The sequence below is a fragment of the Sinohyriopsis cumingii genome, chromosome 13, assembly GCF_028554795.1.
Source record: "Sinohyriopsis cumingii isolate HCF-2022 chromosome 13, ASM2855479v2, whole genome shotgun sequence".
Classification (NCBI taxonomy): domain Eukaryota; kingdom Metazoa; phylum Mollusca; class Bivalvia; order Unionida; family Unionidae; genus Sinohyriopsis; species Sinohyriopsis cumingii.
Genome location: NC_142973.1, coordinates 78192890 through 78212424, shown reverse-complemented (window position 1 = coordinate 78212424; position 19535 = coordinate 78192890). Strand labels below are relative to the sequence as shown.

The following is a 19535-nucleotide window of genomic DNA, read 5'->3' as shown; positions in this document are numbered from 1 at the left end:
TAAAATTAACAAGGTTCAAGCAAGAATTTATTTAAAAAACTCAAAAATGTTTTGTATAAGGTTAATGTCCTAGGATCTATCAACTCCCTCTAAACCTGATATGAGAAAGCCAGACTGCTTCATTCATAGACGGTATCCAATATTCATTACAGCACATTGCCCACTAAAACAACCATGAGAGCTATTCAATACACCATATTGCCAAATAAAACAACCAAGTCAGCTACTGAATAAACATAAAGGGCACATAACTTTCTTTATAAAAGCTAAATATGGAGAGAGGGCAGAAAAAAACTTTTTCTTAAGTATATATATATATATATATATATATATATATATATATATATATATATATATATATATATATATATATATAGAACCCACTCAATTCAGTTATCAAACTGTCATGACTGACACCAGTTTGGTGAGTTAGGGCTCTAAATCTGCCTTTATCAGCAGCTAATCTATACAAATGTGTGTAAGATTACCTGTGTAAATTATTATCCTCATAAAATGTAAATCTTTCTTCTCATCAAAAGCTGGCTGTATGTGGGACAACTGTTTATTACACTATTTGTACCAATTTTTTCTAAAAATCCTTTCATAAACAAAATTATTTTTCCACCAATGATAAAGGTAAATTAGTGGGGGGATTAACAGTAAAATTAACAATATTATATCAGATTTAAGTCCCACATCCACCCACACACTGAGTGTGCAAACAATCAAACAACAAAAGACACAAGAATCAATTCCACAAACTTGTGATGAAACAGAACTCTAAACCATTCATTTCTTTATCATACTTCAATGAACTTCATATACTGCATATTTCAGGGTCAAAATAAACTTCACAATCAATGTATCCCATCAAATTACCAGGTATAGCTTGAATTCAACAGCCCTACAAAACACCATTAATATGAAACTGGTGTTATGAAATACTTTCCTGTCTCTTGTAAATCAGTGTTTAACAGTTAGCCTCCTTTGGAAAATATTGTCATGATATTGTTTGGAAAATACATGCATGCAGAAAGGTGATATAATTAACAGCCCATTGATCTACCTGAATTCATTAAGTGGAACTCCATTTTCCTTGAGCATGGCTAATTATTTGATGAGGCACCAGCTGGGATATTGTCCACATTACAATGCAGTACTGACTTGAGGGTTTCTCTTAGCAAGACTTGTATAAAATTAATCTAATAAATTTTTGACAAAGCAAATATATCATCATTGTCTATCATAATTGGCTTGGCAAAGATCTCATCATTGTCCTTTATTTTACAGAAATCTACACTGAACATATCATTTGCTATAAATGAGAAGAAAACCTAACTTCTGCCATAACAGGTGCATGATTAACAGCAAATGTAGTATCTTACTTAACTATACAATCTTTAACTGGAAAATTTGAAGTTTATGGTCTCATTTTTGCACAGTAAGCCAAAATGTGTCACTGGTAAATACCTAAATACAGATCCACTCAATATGGGAGTTTCTAAAAAAGCTCTTTTTTTAAAGGTGGGTTGGTGGGGGCAGAGACTAACCAGCACAACATATAACTAGAACTATTTTCATGGTCATTTTAAAAACAACAAAACCAAAATTTCATACACAAACCAGACCAGACCCAGTTATTGAATCTAAATGAAGTTTGCACTACTTGGCAGGTACTACAGAACTAATGTTCAAGTATCAATTAGATCTGAGTACATTACCAATACAGTGTCGGTGGTTCTTTCCGGGGTTTTCCCGGGTTCTTCCTCCACCATTAATACTGGCTGCCATGTATAGCCTATCGTGTGCTGAAAAATGGCGTTAAACCCTACAACAACAACAACAACCAATACAGTGTCCCACAACTTACATGACAATACATTGTTCTATGCAGAAAGTGAAGAAACCAATGCTACTCAAAACAATATTCTATACATTACATATGTCTACTTATCAAAGTATTTGAAATATACAACAATACATATCAAGTAATTTGATCAGTATGGAAGACAAAAATGAAGTTAAATATAAATGCATTTATTTTAGCACAACACTGTATACACAAGACCTCTCACCATACCATCCCACCCCCACATGCCAGATTTAGAAAGCACGCAAACATGTACAAGGTGATAGCCGCTGATGATTCATTTCTTTGGTGATCAAACATCTAAGCAACTAAGCAAGGATTTTCCCTCTAGTTCTGCACCAGTGAAGAGTATAGGTCAATCACCTGCCTATACATAAGCAAATGATTCAACACCAATATTAAGGTATCACATTATTTCTACACAAAGCACTACTGAGAGCAGCCAGATAAAACACCCACCACACCTTTACGGTAATCCTCCCCACCTTTAGGGTAATCCTCCACACCTTTAGGGTAATATATACATACGATTCTAGCAACTGGGATACCTGAACCAAAATTCAAACAGCCGGTACTGACAAATATTTAGTCTGTGCTGTCTGTGTATGTACATACATATGTATGTACACTGCTTTATGTATTATTTGTATACACAATAATCTGTACATCTCATAGTTTATAGTGATGTCTAGCACTGGGGCATCATTCTGCCGACATTTAGCATCATGTCCCACCAAGTCATATTATTCTGACACCAGGCCGAACTGTCTTAATGCTAACTCTTCATGCTGAGTGCCAAGCGAGGAAGCTGTAAGAACTACTATTGTAAGTCTTTGGTATAACTTAGCCAGTTTTTGAAACTGCAATCTCCCGCATCTGAGGAGAACGCACTAACCACTTTGGCCACCGGAGCAGTTGCCAATAACAAGATTTTCAATACTGATGTCCAAGGAGCACTATTTTCTTCGAGGACCAACTAGACCCAAAAGATAAAACTAGTACTAAAAACCTCACATAGCCCAATGCCCAGGACTCCTCTACATTTATATCAAGCCCTACCCTCTAAGTCAGTTGCCCATTGATGGCTGTCCAAATAACGTCTAAATTTGCCTGACAAAATACTGAGCGAACCAACAAAATACAGCAATACTAAAAGAATCTGAAAGTTTCAATGCCTGGAGCCCCTATAATTTCAGATCAGACCAAGTTCTGTATTCCTACAGAGATGCCCATCACACTTGTTTAAAAAAATCTAATTCACCCGAGAACATTGATCTCAGTAACAAAAAATGGAAATGTATTTCCAAGATGTTTAAGGAGATAAATTACTAATATTTATTCCCATGTTGCCCCTTACCCTCATGAAGATTATCTACTTATCAAACTTCAAAAGCTATAAACTTGTACAAAGAATGTGACCAATGATTAGGGAACAGATTGCCCATATTTATAATTAGTGCTCATTTGGTGTTAACATAAATGTGTTAGAACCAAACGCTGTTTTGCATATTTCTGTGCATCTGAGAAATCAGTCTAGCAGGTACTGGTACTGTTTCAGAAGTCATTGCAACCAATGCAATGATGCATGACCAAGTAAGGGAATTAAGCCAAGCATAATAAGCTATTAATTTATTACTTTATTGTTGTAAACAGGCGCCAAATGCTGAAGATGTATTATAAGTAATAAAGGGATCAAAATTCATGGTCCATGTAGGCTTTGAGTCTTTGATTAAAAATCGGTAGTCCTTTAATTAATAGAGGTAAGATAAAACTGAAAAAATGCCTAAAATTTATTTCGACACTTGATCAGGTATTTTGATTCTTTTAATAGTCTTGTTTAATTGCTATTGTGTTTGTTCAACTTCAAGATGTTTCAGGTTCAATTTGATGAATAATAATTGAGCTGTCCCTTTCTGTCACACTAGCCTAATGCAACGCTTGTTAAACATACATGTATTTAGCAGTACCTATGAGCAACATCAAAAGTGTATCAAGACACTGTATAAAGCAAAACATTTCAAATACTAATGAACATTAGCACTGCTGATACAATAAGAAGGGCATTGAAGGAGCAATTATTCAATGGCTCACATCAGGACCTGGAGGAAAACTTGGCTTTATGAGATCTTAAATACTTTGAGACCTGAATAAACATAAAAGTCAATTTAATACGATTTTGTTTTCCATCTTTTCATATTTGAAGACATGTTTCAGTCTTGCAAACAATACAGAATGTATAAGCATATAAAAGACAACACTAATGTACAGCAGATTTCATTCTTCAAAGGGCTTATATTTTTATTGTCAGGGTATCCAGTATAAACTAATTCTTGCCGATATAATGGCATCCATACTGTCATCAGCAATTTACTGAAATTCTGACTTTCCCAAACTTCTCTCAAGACTTGATCAAGTGACAGGAACAAAGTCTCTTGCCCCCCACCCCCACCCCAGTGTGATTTTATGATTATAGTACCAAGTTGACCATTGTTCTGCTCCTGGAGCACACACAGCATTTCCATATTGGACTAGTGTGTATGTAGACTGTCTTAGAGAAAGCTGTCATTTATTCAGTTTTCCATTTCATAATTGTCATTTAGTTTTAAAATGACCTTTCCTAGTGGAGTGATAGCAACTCAAACATCAAGGATTTCCTTTACATTCTGGCTTGTGTGCATAGACAGGCATGGGGGGGTTCAAAACTGCCATAAGATATGACTGATTAAATCCTGAATTTGTCAGCTCCAATGAATATCAACTGAGGCCAGTTTGGGATACTGTTTGCAATAGCTGCAAAAGGTCTTTCCTTCTGAGTCAGTGAATTCATGCAATGGATAATTATCAACCCATGATGGCTGCAATCTCTTAGGTCTGTCGTATCTGATATTTTTACTGCCACGGAGTCAGACTTGTGAATCTTAGTTACCTAAAGACAAGTGACAACCTTATGTTTTAAAATATACCTCTACTTTTATATGAATTTTTCTCATATCCATCCTTGAAATAAAATTGAGTAAACTTGTTTTATCCAAAATAGAAAAGATCTACTGAAGCAATCGTAATATAAATTTTGTTGTTTAATTGCAAGTGATGATCATTCCTTAATTAACATAATCACTTCAAATACAATACTGCATACTGAAGCTAATCCTGTGTAATCAATTAACAAAATAGCACAAGCAGTACAGTATTAGTACCAGTAGCAATAACATCTGTCCAAGTAGTACAGTAGGAGTACCAGTGCCTGTTAAATCCATCATAGTAGTACAGTACTAGTACCAATACATGTAACATCCATCCTAGAGGTACAGTATTAGTACCAGTACATGTAACATCCATCCTAGTAGTACAGTAGCAGTACCAGTACATGTAACATCGATCCTAGAGGTACAGTATTAGTACCAGTACCTGTAACATTCATCCTAGTAGTACAGTATTATTACCAGTACCTGTAACATCCATCCTAATAGTACAGTATTAGTACCAGTACCTGTAACATCTATCCCAGTAGCACAGTAGCAGTACCAGCCACAATAACATATGTCCAAGTAGAACAGTAGGAGTACCAGTACATGTTAAATCCATCATAGAGGTACAGTATTAGTACCAGTACCTGTAACATCCATCCTAGAGGTACAGTAGAAGTACCAGTACCTATTACATTCATCCTAGCAGTACAGTATTAGTACCAGTACATGTAACATTCACACTTGAGGTACAGTATTAGTACCAGTACCTGTAACATCCATCCTAGTAGTACAGTAGCAGTACCAGTACCTGTAACATCCATCCTAGAGGTACAGTATTAGTACCAGTACCTGTAACATCCATCCTAGCAGTACAGTATTAGTACCAGTACATGTAACATTCACACTTGAGGTACAGTATTAGTACCAGTACATGTAACATTCACACTTGAGGTACAGTATTAGTACCAGTACCTGTAACATCCATCCTAGTAGTACAGTATTAGTACCAGTACCTGTAACATCCATCCTAGAGGTACAGTATTAGTACCAGTACCTGTAACATCCATCCTAGAGGTACAGTATTAATACCAGTACCTGTAACATCCATCCTAATAGTACAGTATTAGTACCAGTACCTGTAACATCATCCTAGAGGTACAGTATTAATACCAGTACCTGTAACATCCATCCTAATAGTACAGTATTAGTACCAGTACCTGTAACATTCATCCTAGTAGTACAGTATTAGTACCAGTACATGTAATATTCACCCATGAGGTACAGTATTGGTACCAGTACCTGTAACATCCATCCTAGTAGTACAGTAGCTGTACCAGTACATGTAACATTCACACTTGAGGTACAGTATTAGTACCAGTACATGTAACATTCACACTTGAGGTACAGTATTAGTACCAGTACCTGTAACATCCATCCTAGTAGTACAGTAGCAGTACCAGTACATGTAACATCCATCCTAAAAGTACAGTAGCAGTACCAGCAGCAATAACATTTATCTAAGTAGTACAGTAGGAGTACAAGCACCTGTTACATCCATCCTATTAGTACAGTATTAGTACCAGTACATGTAACATCCATCCAAGTACAGTAAAACCTGTTATGAGAAACCACTCCTTCTGCCAACAAAAAGTGGTCTCTCAAGACAGGTGCTCTCTCATAGCAGGTTTGTACAAAAAGACTAGTTCCTAGGTCCAGTTTCAGAACAATTTCAAGAAAAATAACCACAACCACTGCACATATATTCTATTCTTTATGAACAGTTCTTGCTAAAATATTGTATGCATTCATCTAAAAACAAAATTATATAGCAATAAAGATATACTTCCACCATTAAACACAAAATCACATTTACATTTGAAGATCACATATTTTAACATATGAAATCACTTCTGAATTATATGTTTTCCTTTATAACGACCTAAATTTGTTTTACCTTAACATCTGAAGTGGGATCAGTTTTATTGTTGTTTTTGAATTTTGGATTTGTTTACTGAAATTATTCAATTTAATTCAAATGTGCTCATTAATACTTCTTGGACTAAATCATTGATTTGGAATTACAGTGAATTCAGTCAAAAACATATTGGATTTTATTATTGTAATGCATCAAAAGACTGTTAACATATCACCTAATTCCAGGCCATTTGCAAATTCAAGACTACAGGCACATCAACACATTCAATATTGGAATTTATGTGGAAAAACCACTGGAACTCAAATGTAACTTCATACATCTGGACTTGTGATAGAACTTTTAGGACTATTTGGGATTTAAATCACAACACTAAGTTCTTTTTAAATTTTCACTTTTTATTCAAGGGAAATAAACTATTTGTTGAATTTTGCTAAACCTGTTGGCTTTCACTATTTTCTATTACTTAGTTTAAGACTGCATGAAAGCATTGAAACGATGTGGATCCCAATTTCAGCCACACGAAGACACTGGAACAATATGGACCCCATTCACCACATGAAGGCATTGTAACAATATGGATCCCATTCACCACATGAAGGCACTGTAGCAATATGGATCCCATTCACCATATGAAGGCATTATAACAATATGGATCCCATTCACCACATGAAGGCATTGTAACAATATGGACCCCATTCACAACATGAAGACATTGTAACAATATGGACCCCATTCACAACATGAAGGCATTGTAATAATACTGACCCCATTCACAACATGAAGGCATTGTAACAATATGGACTCCATTCACAACATGAAGGCATTGTAATAATACTGACCCCATTCACAACATGAAGGCATTGTAACAATATGGACTCCATTCACAACATGAAGGCATTGTAGCAATATGGACCCCATGAAGGCATTGTATCAATATGGACCCCATTCACAACATGAAGGCATTGTAACAATATGGATCCCATTCACCTCATGAAGGCATTGTAGCAATATGGACCCCATGAAGGCATTGTATCAATATGGATCCCATTCACCACATGAAGGCATTGTAACAATATGGACCCCATTCACAACATGAAGGCATTGCAGCAATATGGACCCCATTCACAACATGAAGACACTGTATCAATATGGATCCCATTCACCACATGAAGGCATTGTAACAATATGGACCCCATTCACAACATGAAGGCATTGTATCAATATGGATCCCATTCTCCACACGAAGGCACTGTAGCAATATGGACCCCATGAAGGCATTGCAGCAATATAGACCCCATTCACAACATGAAGGCACTGTATCAATATGGATCCCATTCACTACATGAAGGCACTGTAGCAATATGGACCCCATGAAGCCATTGTAGCAATATGGACCCCATGAAGGCATTGTAGCAATATGGATCCCATTCACCACATGAAGGCATTGTAGCAATATGGACCCCATTCACAACATGAAGGCATTGTAACAATATGGACCCCATTCACAACATGAAGGCATTGTAACAATATGGACCCCATTCACAACATGAAGGCAGTGTAACAATATGGACCCCATTCACAACATGAAGGCATTGTAACAATATGGATCCCATTCACAACATGAAGGCATTGTAGCAATATGGACCCCATTCACAACATGAAGGCATTGTAGCAATATGGACCCCATTCACAACATGAAGGCATTGTAGCAATATGGACCCCATTCACCACATGAAGGCATTTTAACAATGTGGATGCCATTCACAACATGAAGGCATTGTAACAATAATGACCCCATTCACAACATGAAGGCAGTGTAGCAATATGGACCCCATTCACCACATGAAGGCACTGTAACAATATGGACCCCATTCACCACATGAAGGCATTGTAACAATATGGACCCCATTCACCACATGAAGGCAGTGTAGCAATATGGATCCCATTCACAACATGAAGGCATTGTAACAATATGGACCCCATTCACAACATGAAGGCATTGTAGCAATATGGACCCCATTCACAACATGAAGGCATTGTAGCAATATGGACCCCATTCACCACATGAAGGCATTTTAACAATGTGGATGCCATTCACAACATGAAGGCATTGTAACAATATGGACCCCATTCACAACATGAAGGCAGTGTAGCAATATGGACCCCATTCACCACATGAAGGCACTGTAACAATATGAACCCCATTCACCACATGAAGGCATTGTAACAATATGGACCCCATGAAGGCATTGTAACAATATGGACCCCATTCACAACATGAAGGCAGTGTAGCAATATGGATCCCATTCACAACATGAAGGCATTGTAACAATATGGATCCCATTCACAACATGAAGGCATTATAGCAATATGGACCCCATTCACCACATGAAGGCACTGTAACAATATGGACCCCATTCACAACATGAAGGCAGTGTAACAATATGGATCCCATTCACAACATGAAGGCATTATAGCAATATGGATCCCATTCACAACATGAAGGCATTGTAGCAATATGGACCCCATTCACAACAAGAAGGCATTGTAGCAATATGGACCCCATTCACCACATGAAGGCATTGTAACATTATGGATCCCATTAAGTTTAACGATGCTATATACTCATGCAAAGCATGAACTCCAGTCTCAATTTCGGTTGGATATATGCAAGTGCATGAGAATCCATTCTCAAAATAGACCAAACACCAAGTAATATAACATTAATTTAATTTGTACACCAGTCTGAGGAAGTAAATTGGTGTAACTGAATCCTGTGTGTAAAGCAAATTAATGCACACTCAGTAGCAGATAAGATTACTGTAATAAACCTAGTTACTTCAGATACTATGCACTTATCAATAGTGAAATCACAATGCAGTTCATTTAGGTTTATCCAACAGATTCAATGGAATATTAATGATGGTAAAAAGAAAAGAAAGATAAAGACAAGTAAAAAAAAGAATCAGGAAATGGATAATGAGATGAGCAAATTTTAGGTACAAGATTGTGAATAGGGTTGAAGCTGTCAAGAACATTAAAATTTGTCTCCAGCAACCAACGTGGTGCATGACCATTTGCCATTTATGACAATGATCATGCAAATTGAGTTTATTATATAAATGCGCTAGTATGAGTGACCAACTGCAGAATGCGATGATCAGGGACCAGAATTTTTAGGCAATGTGAATGGGATCAATGACCAGAATTTTTAGGCAAAACATGCATTTCAACATTGCCATTAACAACCACATCACAAAAATAGATAACAACACCACTAACCTTGACTTAGTCCTTTGTAAACAACGTAATGACTTAGGAGGGTCTACAGTCAAAGCAACAACATTGCCGACTACTATTTAATCCTTTGTAACCATGACTTCTTAAAAAGTAGACAGCGCTACCAAAAAATGTAAGCTTGCTACTGGTTTCCTAAATTTGTCAGGTCATGCAGATAGCATCAGTTCCTAGTGGCCATAAACCAGACTAAAGTACATATCCTAACTGCCCTCGTTGTGCCAAAGTCATGTGATTCCGCAGAGATTAACCATTCTTCAGAGGGAATAGTCATGGCCATGCACAGACATTTAAAAGGTCTATGGTGCGGGTTCAAATCTGCCATCGGAACAGTATACATCAGCTACTTGGGTATGTCCTTGGGCAAAGCATTTTACTCCAATTGCCTTGGGTATGTCCTTGGGCAAAGCAATTTACTCCAGCTGCCTTGGGTATGTCCTTGGGCAAAGCACTTTACTCCAATTGCCTTGGGTATGTCCTTGGGCAAAGCACTTTACTCCAATTGCCTTGGGTATGTCCTTGGGCAAAGCACTTTACTCCAATTGCCTTGGGTATGTCCTTGTGCACAGCACTTTACTCCAACTGCCTTGGGCATGTCCCTGGGCACAGCACTTTACTCCAATTGCCTTTGCACTAAATAACCTACACATGCTTCTACCAGTGAAGGACAGAATTAATGTAACTAAAAGAAGTGAAGTTGACTTATGGACAGGATATTTTAAATTCATATGCTAATACATATACAGTGATCTTCAAATATAATGTGCATGAATGTGTGTGCATGTTGTGTTTTGATTTTTTTATAAACTGTAGTCATATAGCTATGATATCTGCAGTGTGGCAGTTAATTTTGATGTCTAGCAATGGGGCATCATGTCACAGACATGTAGCATGATGTACAACAAAGTCATATTATCCTGACACAAGGCCGACCAGTCCTAACACTAACCTCTTAATGCTGAGTGCCAAGCAAGGCAGCTGCTAGTACCATTTTTATAAGTCTTTGGTATGATTTTGCTGTGGTTCGAACCCGCAACCTCCCACATCCAAGGCAGATTTTCTAACCATTTGGCCACTGGAGCAGTCTGTCTCCAAATATAAATGTGAATGCTTGATGAAAGATGATTAGCTATAGAAAATTATTTTCAGATGAATTAAAGCAATATTTTAACAAGAACTATGAAAAAGGAACATGTGAACGGTTAATGGTGGGCATTTTCCTTCTTAAAAAATGTTGAATTTCAATCTTTGAGACTGATCCTTGGCGCAAACCTGCTATGAGAAACCATTTGTCTTGACTGCTTTGTGTTGACGGAAGGGGTGGTCTCTTATGAAGGTTTTATTATACAAACATATTATTCTGAGGTTATTTGACAGATGATCTACATGTTCCACTTTTTGTAACTCTCCACTTCAGGGATGCATTTTCTCTCACAATAAGGATGTGTAAGGCCAGATTTATACTAAGCCTATCTGATCCTGTGAAAATCAAATAGTCTAAAGATCTGACACAATGTGTTCTTGTCATCTAACCTGGTCTGTCTTCTGGGCCATATAACCTTATGGTTTTGGGGTTAGGGAACCTCAGTGGTACAATATTTAAAACACCAAACCATTTTGGCATCTAAATATACACAGGCAACCTCTCCAAGTTCTACACTTCACTTTAGCTAGCAATTTTTGGTATAATTATCCACTCTAATAATATCTTCTGTCTCTACCTTATATACATTAATAACTATATGTCTCTCTACATTTTCTCTGTCTGCGCCGGTTCGAGTCTCAGATTCAGCCAATGTAGATATGTGAGAAAGCATGCCAGTAGCTTCTCGTGGGTCGGTGGTTCTTTCCGGGGTTTTCCCGGGTTCTTCCTCCACCATTAATACTGGCCGCCATATATGGCCTATCGTGTGCTGAAAAATGGCGTTAAACCCCACAACAACCAACCAACAACTCTCTACATTTTCTCAACTATCAACTTCTAATAAGTCCCATTATGAAGTTTTTTCTATTATGTTACCCTATTAAGTTCCCATCACATCTGTCTATTCTTTCTTATGGATCCACACCCACTTCCTTTACATACAGAACATGGTTGGCTAACCTCTACTAAATGATGGACAGCATGGCACAGCTTGACAAAATCTCACGGATTATTATAATCATTACGTCTGGTGAGTTAAGGAGCAACATCATTAATATGATTTCTGTGACAATTTATGAAAGTTTCTGCACCCATCAATAAATCATAATGAAGTACTATGTGTATTTATGTATTTCTCCGAATATCTGGCACAGCAAAGCACATCACAATGTGTCCTGGGTCATATTTCAGCCATTCATTTGCATCTACCCAGCACTGATGTAATTTGTTACTCTTTTCTCTTAATCATATCATGTCCCCACACCATGCAAAAATATCCATATCTTTTTTTAATTTTACATACGGGCCACCATATCGTGTGCTGAAAAATGGCGTTAAACCCCACAACAACAACAACTTTTACCTTTAGTTGGCACTATATGGCCATGATTATGCAGATATACTGCAAAATGCTATTACATACCTACTTTCCAAATGTCACAGCACATTGCAATGACCTCAGTTAGCAGATCTGCATCAACATCAGGCACTAAAAGGAGATGTTCTATAACTAATGGCTATTGAAGGTGACCTGATACCAGAAGACAGCATGTTTGCTTATTAAGGAACAAACTAGTGTTGAATACTGTATGTGGATATTTTCTAAACTTACCATGTATACCATACATCCTCGCTTATAAATCAGGTCCAAGTGATGATGCATAGACCCAGATCTGCAACCACACGATGCACTACCAGGTCTTGGTCCATGCAGATTATTAGGAGTAATCAGCAGAATAAACAATATAGACCATGATCTGTCAGTGCATTATGTGATAGCACATTATGTGACATCAGGGTCTATCCTGTTAGCAGCTGAACCTGACTTACATGAAGATTCATAAAGTAATTTCACAGATGTACTTATTATTCCTTCTTTTCCAGTAACAGCATCTAAATTTATTAACCTGCTAGACAGCCAATTCCCCTGAATACTTCACACGAATTACTTGTAGAAAACTAGTGCTCAAGAGAAATAATTATTTCCCTTATGACTGGAAACAGTCATCACAAATTATCGTTGTTGATAGCTAGTTGACAAAGCTAACTGAATGCTCTGAAATGGATTCATCAGAATATATCTTTGGTGACACACCATCATTCAACCTATTGATTCTTGCAAGTTGTACCAGTAAATCTTCAACATTAGTCTTCTACAGTGCACACCCCTGGCAGAGAACAACACAGATGTACTCGTTGCCTATCCTCAATATATGTTGACCTTGAAACTCCAGCTCCACACCTATTCTCACAGCATGCTGACCTTGAAACTCCAGCTCCACACCTCTTCTCACAGAATTCTGACCTTGAAACTCCAGCTGAAGTCAAACTTTGATCAAAATACAGCTAGAATGACTGAACTATCAGGACCTTCTCAACAAACTTGCCAAAATTTCAATAACACAGACATATTAAAAGTAAGGGCAGTGAGACTGAGTTTCATGTCCAAAACATTTTAAGAATATTGGCCATACTAGATTTGTTGCTGCATGCTATGCAAGAAAATCTATTCTACTCCATCTGATTTAATGTCCAAGGTTTCTGATGAAAAGAAAAGTTGAACAAGAAAGACGCTCCAATTCTAAAATTATAAATATTAGTATAAAATGGAATTCCAACTGGATCGAATTTTGTCATCATGGTTGTGCACAGTGGGACTTTACTGATGCACATCAGGACTTTGCTGAAATGTGTAATTTCTTTGGTGGGAAAACTTGATAATCAGTAGCACAGTATACAGACACAAGTACAATCTTTGATAAAGAAGCATGGCCAATAACTGAAAGTGCAAGCTATTCACAAAGTTTGGTGCAGGATTGTGAATTTGGACAAGCGTTATTGTGCAGAAACAATTTTCCTTCTTTTGTGACCTTAACCTCAAAGTATTTCAAAGCTATAAATATGGAGAGACCTACTATGCAGAAACAATTTATCTCCCGTCAGCCTCAGTGACCTTGACCAATGACCTTGTGACCCCAAAATCAACAGGTCTTACCCCAAACCATCCATTAAGTACAATAACTGTCAGGTGGACAACTCAAGTTATTTGGTGGAAAAGAATTTAGCAACACAGAGACTGATGGACAGCTTCATAATATGGCATGTTCCACCTTATTTCAGATGTAAAACAATATGTGTTTATTTAGATATAAAGATGTCAGACAAAAAACACTTTTGGGAAGGAGCAAATGACAGTTTTCTTTCACAAGGTCCCTAACCCTTCCAAAGAAACCTTTGGTCCAACCATCTACAACAGGTTTTGATCCATCCCTTCCCAAATAATGTTACACCTGCTCAATGTAATCTCATGATCCCAACATTTTGGAAAATTGGGAAAAAATTATTTTTTAAATTGGGACATAATGCATTGTCCTGTCCCACCCCATCCCCCTCTAAAAAAGGACACAGTAATTATCATCCAAAATGAGCATGATAAATATCTTCCAAAACAGCACTTAAATTACACATCTAATGCTCAAAAGTGTACCTTATTTCACTGTGAATAGTTATGTTTGTTAATAATAATATAAATAATAATAATAATAATAATAATAATAAAATTAAAATATTTTTATTACTGTCATATTAGGTAACTATGCTAGCTGTTGACATTCAAAGCTTAAAGAAATCCCACATTTCATATGCATTCCACACAAAATATGGCTGGAACAAAATCATTGATACTTTCTTCCTCAATACTGAGCTATATTTCTCGTCTTTCCTTAACAGATGGTACATGCTGCAGCATCCTTCACAGCCAAAAACTGATCAAACAGTAATCATTATTTACAACGACTATGGGTGACATGTAACAAATTTCTTCATTTTTCTAAGCTTTTCATTTCTACTTCTCTCTTGTATGAACTACGATATAATGTATTGAATGGCAGGATATGTGTTTTTACCCATTTTAAAAATTTTAATAACCAGTCAGTAGTATATTATTTAGTGTATCCTATGATTTCGTTGTTTCAAGGGGGAAGTAGTCTACTGCAAATGGTAATGGAGATTTCCTATTCAATTTTTAGCCTTATTCTGGGGAAGCAAAGCACATGAATGTTGTTATATGATTAACTCAAAACAAGTGAAACCCAAGAAAACTAAAAGTTTACACAATGCTGTAAGCAATACAGTTCCAGTAAACAAATTCCTTTATTCTGCATCACCATCAGGTGTTGATCAACACTGACCTGCCACCATGTGTATAAAGGTTTGGGAACTGGTATATTGCCACGTGTGATCATGAAAGATTCTGAAATTAAATCAAGTGCGTAAGTCACAGTATAAAATTGCAAGAAATGAAAAGGGCAATTTGCAATTGAAAAAAGGTAAGTTGTTTGGGTAAAAAGACTTTGCACTATGCAAAGAATGACATGGCACAAGCAAATAATGACTTGGTTTTGTTTTTGTAGGTTTTAACATCATTTTTCAGCTCAAGATTGGCTATACATGGCAGCCAGTATATATTTTTAAAAACGGAAAGAGCCACCGACTCAAGTGAGGCTAATGGCAAGTTTCCTACTCAAGGCCCAATAATGACTTGATAAGAAAACACGGATGTTGCTGGATTTAAAAAAGCTGGCACCCCAAAAAATAAAACCTGTATATTCTGCCACCAATTTATATAAAAATGTTGCCATTTTCATAATAAATACTACCTGTTTATCTAGACATACTCGGTCCCAATGTAATATTGTCCACTTAAGCAAATGTTGATGTGGGGGAGGTTTTAAAAATTTAAATTTCACACACACACACACGTGTAATCCATAAGAGGTGACCTGTCATCAGTGAATAGGATTTACACTAAGAGAAAATAAACAATGGAAATTTTAATTGAAAACATAAATAGTCTGAAATACACGTGTGTATTGACAACTTACAATTGTGTAGTACAATTGTGTAGCAGAATTCATAATGCATTCAGTACTGTATTTCATGCATATGAAAAATCTGTGAATCTGAGAATAGATCATGTTACAAAATTTATATCTCACTCTCCCATTAGAAAACACAAACAGTACACAAAAAACACACATCAGTCCTCATTTGATCTATATCCCACTGTCAACAAACACATATCGCTAAACAATTCACTAAGATATTGATTATCAGAAGTAGTACAGGACTGTAGAGTTGTTATGTACTTAAACTGGCCTAGATTTTGGTCAGCTGGAGATAGCTATCATCTTGCCAATACTACCAGGGAAAATGAAAATGTGAACAAATCAAAAAGTTTAACAAACATGTTTGCGAGATGTTCCACCATCAATTAACCTGAGAACCAAATATCTATGGTTTCAAAAGATTTGAAATTAAATTTGCTGTGTTACATCAACATTGATAGTGATCATAAGCATAAATATTTTTCCTACAAAAGGAAACTTTCACTGCACAATAACAGTGTTTCAATCACTCTGCAAAATGCAATAACTGAATAGCTGACCAGATTCCACTGCTTTTATTTGAGTCTGGTGCTGACTTTTTTGTTTAAAGGTGCTTTGTTCATAGTAAAGATTGTAGTCTGCCTGCTTTGATGAAGGGTGCATGTGTTATTAAGATCACCGCTAAATGTCAACTCTGGAGGATCAAATAAATGCCACTTTATTATTGTGGCAGTAACATCAAAGAATTGTGGAATATTGAGAGATTTTGGTCACCAAAAAAATCTTCAGATGGTATGTTTTGTTTACATCATGCACATAACCAACCATGTTTGTTTGTGAGACATGAAAATGGATATTTTGATAACTGAAACAGGGCAAGTTGTTGAAAAAAAGCCTGGTAGAATATATGTACATAAATAAAACTGACCGTCACAAATAAAAATAACTGGAGAAAATACTATACTGACCATATGCATCAGTTTTGATAATATAAAACCAGGAAAAAATTAATATGCAAAGAAAGATATATGTATTTACAAAATATACAACTCGATTCACAGATGTAACAAAGTTTGTCACATTGACCTGCTTTTGCAACATTCATAAATGGGTAAAGGTCACCAAGGCAAATTCATGTATAATACTACAATACTGGCTATATGGTGAACTCTGAAAGTAATGTTCTAAATATGCAAATACTAAGAACAAAAAAAAAACTTTAGAAACATAAACCCTTGCAAAGAAGCATAAAATACCACAACAGAAAAGATAAAGATATTAAAATTCTGGAAATAATCAAACAATAAACATAAGCCAAATAATAAAAACCTGGATCTGGTATTTAATTACCCCTGACTTGAAAGGAAATTACTATATGATGCAGAAATTGCTTCAATGCATGTATTTGAGAATATTATTTGAAAATACCATTCCACAAACAAAGAAAACAAGTATATGACTGAAACAAACTCTCAATCTCTGGTCTTGCATGCAGACCTGTTACCAAATGTGATACAACCAACAGCATAATCAAGACCTGTTACAAAAGGTGATAAGACCAATCAAGACACCAAAAGGTCTACATAATCAAGACCTGTTACAAAAGGTGACAAGACCAATCAAGACACCAAAAGGTCTACATAATCAAGACCTGTTACAAAAAGTGACAAGACCAATCAAGACACCAAAAGGTCTACATAATCAAGACCTGTTACAAAAGGTGATAAGACCAATCAAGACACCAAAAGGTCTACATAACCTGAAGCTCTACTCAATACTGATCAACGATGTTATGACTGAATTTTGACACTGATGATAAACAAAAATGAAAATCAATACACATTATTTACTTATCATAAAAAATAATAACCAATAATCCTTTCCTGGGGACTCCTTTTTGGATAAAATAACATGAAATTCCCCATCACCATGATCAACTAAGGTTTATGACAGTATACACTCATACAAAATACTGTTTCATGTTATAAAAAAATCAAACAATTTCTGTGTACTGACACCATCACTGCTCTGGTTTTCAGTGTACATATTGGATAGATTGGTTTTCGGAAACTGACGTCTATATCGAGTACAAATGAGTATACTAAAAAAAACTGAAGAATGAACAAAGGGCAAAGTCTTTCCACCTGATTTAGTTCAATTAAATATGCTTTACCTAGTCTCGTAACATTTTGCAAATTGTAATGAATGAGAACGTGTAAACGCATGCTATATCACTGATTAACCAAAACGTGCATATACATAACGAAATGATATGACACTTACACTAACAAGAGGGCCACACCTGTCTACCTGTGCAGGCTAGTAAGGTGAGATCGAGGTTAACTGTCCCGTATAAGCGGTTCCAGGATTGAAAAGGCCCCACAAAGTCAGATCAACATTGTACTACACGAAGAACGAGTCTAATGTACACAGCTTTAGCAATAAGAAACAGGAAGTATACCGGAAGCGACAACTTTTCTCCTACTTAAGGAATATTGACAGCTTAACCGGACCGTGAGATACATTGATCGTTGGAAAGTAAATCCTCCGATTACTGTTTGGTAAAAATAAATGTGTATGCATAAAAATGAAGCATTGCAAACACAGTCGTTATATAAATATATTACCTACCATATCTGATTTTACAGGAGCAAATGGAGACGATCAAACCTTGTTAACCTGTCACATTTCTATCCAAAATGTCGCTATAGCCCAGTCGCCAGAGGGCGCTCAGAGCCTCGTTTCCGCCAGACTGTAATTTGTCATATGACAGGTGAGACAGGTGCGCCAGGTAAATCCATACGAGTTATGAATGAATAATAAATAATAGTTTAAAACAGATGGACAGTCAGGTAACTGACAAGTAATTTCATTATAAAAAGAAATTAGTCTTGCAGTAATATAAATTAAATTTTTATCGTGTGTCAGTAGGTCTACGGATAAGAAAATTGTAGAGAAAATTATATAATCACAAAACTGAGCAAAATCAAGAATTTACAATGGCAAACTATTCATGTTCATTTCAAGAACAAAAATCATGACATATTAAACAATGTATCTTTTTTATATTCTATTCTGCTTAAAATAAAATAATCAAATCATTTTTGTCTTTCCTTGTGCCGCCTTCGACGCATACAATGTAAATACTGCACGATCTTGAATTTGTTGTCTTGGCATTTAAAAAAGTCAAGGGGCATACTGGTTCCTGCACCAGATTATGCACGAAATGCCTCTTGCTGCTAATGACGACCGTTTAATGGCATCTCGTATAAATCTAATTGCTTCGCTGCGCAACTTCAGTTTGTGTAGTGATTGGTAGGAGTGGCTTGGTATTCGGAGCATACGCTTTTAATTAACGTCTTGCCGCGTGTCAGGCAACCCCTAACACGTGCCGACAGCAGTGTACCTCCAACATCATCAGCAAAGGTGTGTC

The 19535-nt window shown here is 36.3% G+C and overlaps 1 protein-coding gene across 3 annotated transcripts in view; it reads right to left on the bottom strand.

The window, feature by feature from the left end:
- Positions 1-18821, bottom strand: part of LOC149785865 (protein phosphatase 1 regulatory subunit 16A-like) — a 167443-nt gene extending 148622 nt beyond the window's left edge. For all 3 annotated transcript variants that reach the window (XR_016425469.1, XM_089979842.1, XM_089979844.1), the window contains exon 1: positions 18734-18821. The gene's annotated coding sequence lies outside the window, so the exon portion shown is untranslated. The remainder of the gene's footprint in view (positions 1-18733) is intronic.
- Between the last annotated feature and the right edge of the window lie 714 nt (positions 18822-19535).